Here is a 7,704-nt window from a genome sequence, read left to right as displayed (position 1 = left end):
TACACAGCGGCCCAACTTAGGGAATTTTGCCAGGAGGAAGGGGTGTTCTTCAAGCGTGGTGCGAAGAAAGTGGAACTCCAAACCAGCTTGAGAGCATGGGTGGCAGCTCACCCAGATGGGGAAAAGGGGGAGGAAGAAGGGGATCGTGACACCATCATAGAAGTGGACATGCTGTACCAAACCGAAGGGGGGAATCTGTTACCTGGTCCTGGGACACCTTCGATGGCGGGCTGTAGTGTGTCTGGAAGGAGCCTGTCCTCATCAGAATTAGCGGACTGATTGGAGAAGGAGCGGGAGGAAAGAAGGTTTCTCCTTGAGCTTAGCTTAAGGGAGTTAGACCTCAAAGCCCTACAGATAGGGACCCCCAGTAATCCTATTGGTGGCAGCGGACCTAAGGAGGTTACCAGGTAGCCCAGACCATACTTGCCTAAAGATTTAGTTGCCAGTTTTAGTGTAGGAGGCGACATTGCCAAATGGTTGGCTGCCTATGAGGTCTCATTAAGAGCCCATGGGATTTCAGAGAGCCATTGGGGGGGGTGGCCTGTACAAGTATATGTCACCAGTGGGGAGGGATGCTCTTTTAGCCTTGGAACAGGAGGAACAGACCAATTACCCCCACAATGAAGGTTGCCTTAATCAGGAAGTTTGGGCTGACCCCTAAAAAATATCGGCAGAAATTTCGGAACAGCCACAAACTTTCTACATAAAACTGGGTGGATTTTCTTGACTACGCTAAAAAGGACTTAGACGGTTGGGTACAAGGCAGTGAGGTTACTGATTATGAGGGGTTGTAAAATCTGTTCCTGAAGGAGCATCTCCTCAAGAAATGTTTTCTGGAGCTACGTCAACACCTGGTGGACAGCAAGCTGACTAACCCTAGGAAGCTTTCAGAGGAGGCAGACATCTGGGCTAGTACCCAGGTGTCCTCAAAGGGGACTGGAGGGGATTCCCAAAAGACTGGTCAGGGCACTCCCCAGAAGAAAGAGGGGGGAGACAAAAAGGAGTTCTCGAAAGGCCCCCAAAACAGCTTACAGGGGAAGGAATCCGGTTTCCCTCCCAGGGTTAACCAACAGAAATCCCCTTATCCTGACCATAGTCAGCAGCCTAGGGTTGTCCGCTGTTATGAGTGTGGTGGAATTGGGCACTATAAGGGAGATACCAAGTGCCCCAAGAGACCACCCCCTCCCACTGGAGGAAAAACCCCGGGAGTGGCTAGTGTAGTGCTCGGGGAGGAATTGCCCTTAGATAAGGGAGGTGAGTGGGCAGGAATAACCTGTGTGTCCCTGGGAGATAGCGAGATGGTTCCTAAGATCCAGGTGCCCCCAAATACCACAAAGTATGGGCTGTGGGTCACCATCAACGGCCAGAGAGGGGAGGCTCTGAGGGACACAGGAGCAGGTGGTTCCAAACGTACTCCACCCAGCTATGATGGCTGACGTCAGAATAGGTCACTATTTGTGGCTGAAGTTCCCTTCGAGTGGGGAGGGGTCGCGGGCCAGAGGGGCCAACTTCATGTCAGCATACATGAGTTACTTACAGGTTCTCCACCCCTTACCACCCCCAGACCAATGGTCTGGTGGAGAGGTTCAACAAAACCTTGAAGGGCATGATCAGGAGTCTGCCTGAGAGCCTGCGAAGGAAATGGGACATCCTCCTACCCTATTTTTTCTCATACAGGGAAGTGCCACAGAAAGGAGTGGGTTTCAGCCCCTTTGAACTTCTGTATGGGCACCATGTCGGAGGACCTCTCAGCCTGGTGAAAGATGGATGGGAAAAGACTCCCAGGAGGCTTCACCAGGATGTGGTGAGTTATATGCTGGGTTTCTGTAGCCAAATGGCGAAGTTGTGGAAGCAAGCTTCTGACAACCTTGAAGCCAGCCAGGCAGTCATGAAAGAGTGGTATGACCACAATGCTCACCCAGTGGAGTTGGAGCCTGGCCAGAAGGTGTGGGTTATGGAGCCTGGAGAGCTTAGTGCCCTCCAGGATCGCTGGACAGGCCCCTTTGAAGTGGTTGAAAAGAAGGGCAAGGTCACTTACTTAGTGGATCTTAAGACCCCCAGGCAACCCCATTGGGTGCTTCATGTCAACCGTCTCAAACCCCACCATGATGATGGTGACTGATGGAGCAGAGGAAGAGGAAAGTGAGCCTCTTCCTGATCTCTTTGCATCCCAAGAAAAGGATGAGTCGATGCATTGGGTGATTCTCTCGCCATCCCTGACTCCCGAACAGCAGAGAGACTGCTGTCAAGTCCTTGAGCAGTATTCCTCGCTGTTCTCCCTTATCCTGGGAAGGACCCAACTGTGTACCCATGATGTGGACACGGGACAGCCCACTTGTGAAGTCCAAGTCCTACCGGCTGTCTGATAAGGTGAAGGCCAGCATCCACAGTGAAGTCACTAAGATGCTGGAGCTGGGAGTGATTGAACCTTCAAGCAGCCCCTGGTCCAGTCTGGTGGTTCTGGTACCAAAAGCTGCCCCGCCGGGCACCACTCCAGAACTCAGGTTCTGTGTGGATTATAGGGGACTGAACTCTGTGACGAAGACTGATGCCCATCCTATCCCTAGGGCGGATGAGCTCATTGACCGGCTGGGAGCTGCCCAATATCTAAGAACCTTTGACCTCACATCAGGGTACTGGCAGATCTCCCTTACAGATGGAGCAAAAGAAAGGTCAGCCTTCTCTACTCCCGAGGGCCACTACCAGTTCTGTGTGATGCCCTTTGGGCTCAAGAACGCTCCTGCCAATTTTCAGCGGCTGGTGAACCAGGTCCTCTCCGGTATGGAGACCTTCTCTGCTGCCTATCTTGATGACATCGCTGTTTTTAGCAGCAGCTGGGGGGACCATTTGTGTCACCTTCAGGCTGTCCTACAAGCCCTGAAGCAGGCCGGCTAGACGATCAAGGCTAGCAAATGCCGGAGTAAGATGCAGCCCCTCCAGGCTAAGATTGAAACTATCATGGCCTGGGAGCCCCCCAAGACCCAAACCGAGGTCCGAGCTTTTCTGGGCCTCACAGGATACTACTGTCGCTTTGTCAAGGGATATGGCACAATTGTGGCTCCCTTGACTGAGCTTATATCCAAGAAATATCCCCGACGGGTCGTTTGGACGGAGGCGTGCCAACAAGCCTTTGACACCTTAAAGCAAGCTATGTGCGCGGCTCCTGTCCTAAGGGCCCCTGACTTTTCCAAGGAGTTTATTGTTCAAACGGATGCATCGGAGCACGGCATTGGGGCAGTGTTATCACAACTCAATGAGGAGGGTCTGGACCAACCTGTGGTTTTCCTATCGAGGAGACTGCTCCCTCGGGAACAGGGGTGGAGTGCGATTGAGCGGGAAGATTTTGCAGTGGTATGGGCTCTGAAGAAGTTGCAGCCATACCTGTTTGGCTCGCACTTCCTTGTTCAGACTGACCACCGGCCCCTTCGTTGGCTGATGCAAATGAGGAGCGAGAATCCCAAGTTGCTGAGGTGGTCCATCTCCCTACAGGGAATGAATTTCAGGGTGGAACACCGACAAGGAGTGGATCATGCCAATGCTGACGGTCTCTCCAGGTATTTCCGCCTTAGTGACGAGAACTCCCAAGGGGTTTGTTAGCTCTCCCCACTTTCAGCTGGGGGGGACGCGTGTTAGACTGGTCAGCCCTTTGGGTGGTCCCTCTTTATTTTTCTTCCCTTTTTGGCCTTCTGAATTTTTGTCCACTACATTTTTTTTTTTGGTGTTGACCCTAGGTCTCTGGGCGCTCCATTGTTACTAATTAACAATTAAGCGCAGGTGCCCCTCTAAAATGGAGAGTGGAGTAGGACATCAACAAAATGGTGGCTTAGTTAAATTCCGAAGATGGTTGCCCTGTCAGGAGTTACCTCAGAGTTTGGCCCATAGGATAGCATTAGAGGGATCTAGAACCTTCCGGCCCACTCTAGTGACCTGGGCCTAGGCTACATAAGGTAGGATCCTGGGCGGCCATTTTGAGCATCTTAGGGCTGGATGGAGTACAGGCTGTGGCGTAAGGGGGATAGGGCATTGAGAGGGTTGACTTCTCTTAAGGGTTGCTTCCTTGCCGCTGTCATCGCCCTCTACCCATAGATCTGGCCCTGCCTAGGTATTTACCCGAGGAACCCTGTTCCGGTGTCTCCGCGCAAAAAAAGGGACTGTCCCTCTCACTGGTTTGTTTCAGAGCAACTGTTGGTGCTCGTGCTGAGTAAAAACTACTGCCCCTTTGACCTGTGGGGGTGAGAGCTGCCCGGAGGACACTGGGTGGCCACTGGTGTAAAGAAGGGACTTTGAGAACTTGCCCCCCCCCCTCTTTTCTCTAGAGACTCGGCTCTTGCGGTTGCCTACCCCATCTCACCTGTGCTGAGGAGTGCTGGGCAAGAGTCAACCCCGTTGACCCCCCCGTGGGACGATTTTGCTGGGGGACCGCTGTGGTGTGGAGGTCGCCTAACCTGTGACATTGGGTCTAGGAGTGCCCCATGTGGGTGTCGCGACTTCCTCCCAGGGTGAGAAGCCGGTGGTAAATGTAAATGTCATGGTACTTATAGAGCGCACTGTCACCAGATGGTCACCTTGCGGTGTCGCCTATTCGGCTTCCTGGCGCTGATACTCATACCGCTGTGGAACCCCTCTGGGTTTTTCCTGTGAAGTGTCCACTCCTGGGCACCCCCAGGGTGAAGCCAGGCATCCTTAGCGCTGTTGGGGCCGGTGTGGAGGCTAAGCAAGCTATTGCCCAGAGTTGCAGCGTGGGGCCCGTGATTAGAATAGGCACCGAGGCGAAAATTAACAGGCCTGAGGAAATTGAGCCTGAGACCCCGCCGAGGCGGGAATCGAACCCTGGTCCCTGGCCAGAACTCTGCATCAGGGTCTGCCACTCTAACCATTGAGCCACACTCCTCCACTTTTGATACATGCGACACCTGTACAGCTGGTCCTCGCTGAGGTGATCGTTGCTGAAGGGGCGGCGCGGCATTGAGGCGTCCCTTCCTTCGCGCAGGCCCAGTGGAGTGCTTGTCAGCTTCATTAAGGGAGAGGCGCTGCAACGAAACACCTCTCTCCCGCGCAGGCCAGCAGAGGGCTTGACTTCATTGAGGAAGCCCGGCTGCTCAGAGAAGAAGAGCGGCTGCCGGTGTAGATGGCAGGCTAACAGCAGACTTGAACGGGCATGAAAACTGAAGCGTCCTCCCTCCAGAGCAGGCCCAGTGTGTAGGCCGGCCTTGCTTGAGAGGGAGCGGACGCTTCACCAGGAGACTGTCGTTGTGTGGGTAGGCTTCCTATGCTGCCTGTGACGGCTAGGACTGCCCCTACCTCTTCAAAATCACAAGTAAGCAGGGATTTGGAGCCGGTGCGGGGCACAGAACCAGAGAACTCCCCACGGGGACAAGTGATGGGCCTTCTTTCCTGATCTTTGGTGGTAGTGTTACTGTGAGCCAAGAAAGGGGGGAATTAGTCCAGGAAAAGAAAAAGACCACTCTTCTGGATTCAGAGTCCTGCCATCCATAGTACTGCTGCTAGTCCATTGCTACAGCTAAATAAACGCCCGGGGTTCTCAGGTTACCAGAACAATTGAATGTTTACTCACTGAAAGTTAATGAAGATCCTGGTCCCTAGGAGAATCTAATGCTGGTTCCTGCTTCATTAACACATATCCCAGTTTTACCATGGAGAGTTATGTGATACTGTTTCCTTACTAAAGGAATGCACCAACTTTATTCACTGTATAGTTGCATTTTTAGTGCTGCTTGTCTTATCTGAACTGCGAAGTAGTTAACTGAAAAATTGGGAAAAAGGTACATTAGATGAATACTATGTTGTCCTATAATTGATGCAAGTAATCATATGGAGAAATGCTAAATGTGTTGAAAGTTACCTTGCTAACGGAGTAAGCTAATTAAAGGAATTTGATAAAGCATTTCATTCTATAATAACAGAGTGTGGTGTCATTTTTCAAGTGGAGGGGCGCAGGGTTACTGGGTGAGTGTGAAACAAGCATAACACGATTGCCTTGGAGTTAGTTCTTCCCACTCGAGCCAAGCGACCCTAGGTGGACCGGTGACCCCGGGTCCAACAATCACCATTCAAATTTTTACACTGATGTTGCTGGTTTTTCGATTCTGAAGTGCACTGGGCCCTCCTGACCAGGCCCCAGTGCATATGCTTTGCCGCTCAAAGTGTATGTGCAATTGGCTAATCCCTGATTATCATATTTCACTCACCTGTAAGTCCCTAGTATATCATACCACGTGTATCCAGTTCTAGTGAGTTAAATGTCCTAAACTGCCAACCCAACATAGCTAAATAAACTCTTTCACCACTTTCAAATCTTTCTTTTTTAATAATTTTATTTTATGTAGCCAATGTATGTATGCCAACTGATTGTTTTGTACAAAAATATTTAGCAAAACCCTTTGAAATAAAAAAAAGACGGTGGCAGATTGTTTTTGTCAGAAACGGAATAGTTGAGTTAAACGCAAAGATTCATTAGAAGGTCCAGTCTTTAAATAATTCGGAAGAATCAGTTCAAAACTCTACAATGCCTTGTGCCACAATGAAGTGCCAGTGCATGTAGAAAAATGCAGAAAACTGGAAGACGGAGAAAAGGAGGAAGAAAAGTACACTTAGCTCGCCCTTGCCCCAGTAAAAAAAATGGGGCATGCCTCCACCTACAGAGAAATGCTCATGCAGTGTCAAAAAAGCCTATGGTGTTCATTTGGGTAGTTAGGGAGTGTTAAATCCTGCTGTGCTGGGGGTCAAAGAAGCAAGAACAGGTCAAAATAATTCCCCCCTTATGGGCTGCACGATCCAATGGCTCAAGGTCCCAAATCCTAGATCTCAAAATCTTCTGTGCTCCCCTAGTCCAGGTTCAAGTCGAGAGTAGAGCAAAGATCCTTCTGAAACCTATTCGACTATCACCAACTCTATGGGTCTTCTATCTCAACTCATTTTAGAGACTTGGCGTTTCTTTGCATTTAAAAATTTTTGTCATCAATTTATCCAAAACTTAATAGCCATAACTAGATGCATCACTTGTGTTTTTAAAAAGAAAATATGAAGAGAGGTTTTTGGTGTGATGAACAAGATAAAACCGCTTTTAATACACTCAAGCACCAATCTGACATCCTGATACTTCAAAGAATTTACTGTGGAAACTGACACCTCTGAAAGAGCAGTTTTGTTACAAGACTATGAGAGAGAAGAGTATTCTCTTTTAGCTCATGTTTTATCTGAACAGAACTACTCGCTTCTTAAAAGAGAAATGTTAGTTATAAAGTTATCTTGTACTAAATCGAGACATCTTTTGGAGGATACTAGAGAATCATTTGAAATCCAAATTGATCAACTGAATTTGCACTATTTATTAAATTTTCATTGCAGGAATAGTCAGCAAACTACAGGGGTGTTTTTCTTTGCACAGTTTGATTTCATTATCACATATACTCCTGGTTCAATGTATGGTAGATGATTGTTATCCTGAGTCAATTTTCGGTGTGTAATTCACTGTCAGGGTCTATTTGGCATCTGTCTTAGTCATATTCAAGATGACTCGAGAACAGGTGGCTCCAAAGTGATTAGAATGTCTTAATCTAAAGACCCCTCTAGCTTGAAGAAATTAGGGACATATGATGTCGGTGGGACCGCAACCAACAGGCCGTCGGTGGGGGTCCCACTGACAGACAGCACCTTGGTCTGACCGCCACATCATAATGCTGG

The sequence above is a fragment of the Lissotriton vulgaris genome, chromosome 3_1 (genome assembly GCF_964263255.1).
Source record: "Lissotriton vulgaris chromosome 3_1, aLisVul1.2, whole genome shotgun sequence".
In the NCBI taxonomy this organism is placed as follows: domain Eukaryota; kingdom Metazoa; phylum Chordata; class Amphibia; order Caudata; family Salamandridae; genus Lissotriton; species Lissotriton vulgaris.
Note: the sequence above shows the minus strand (reverse complement) of the source record.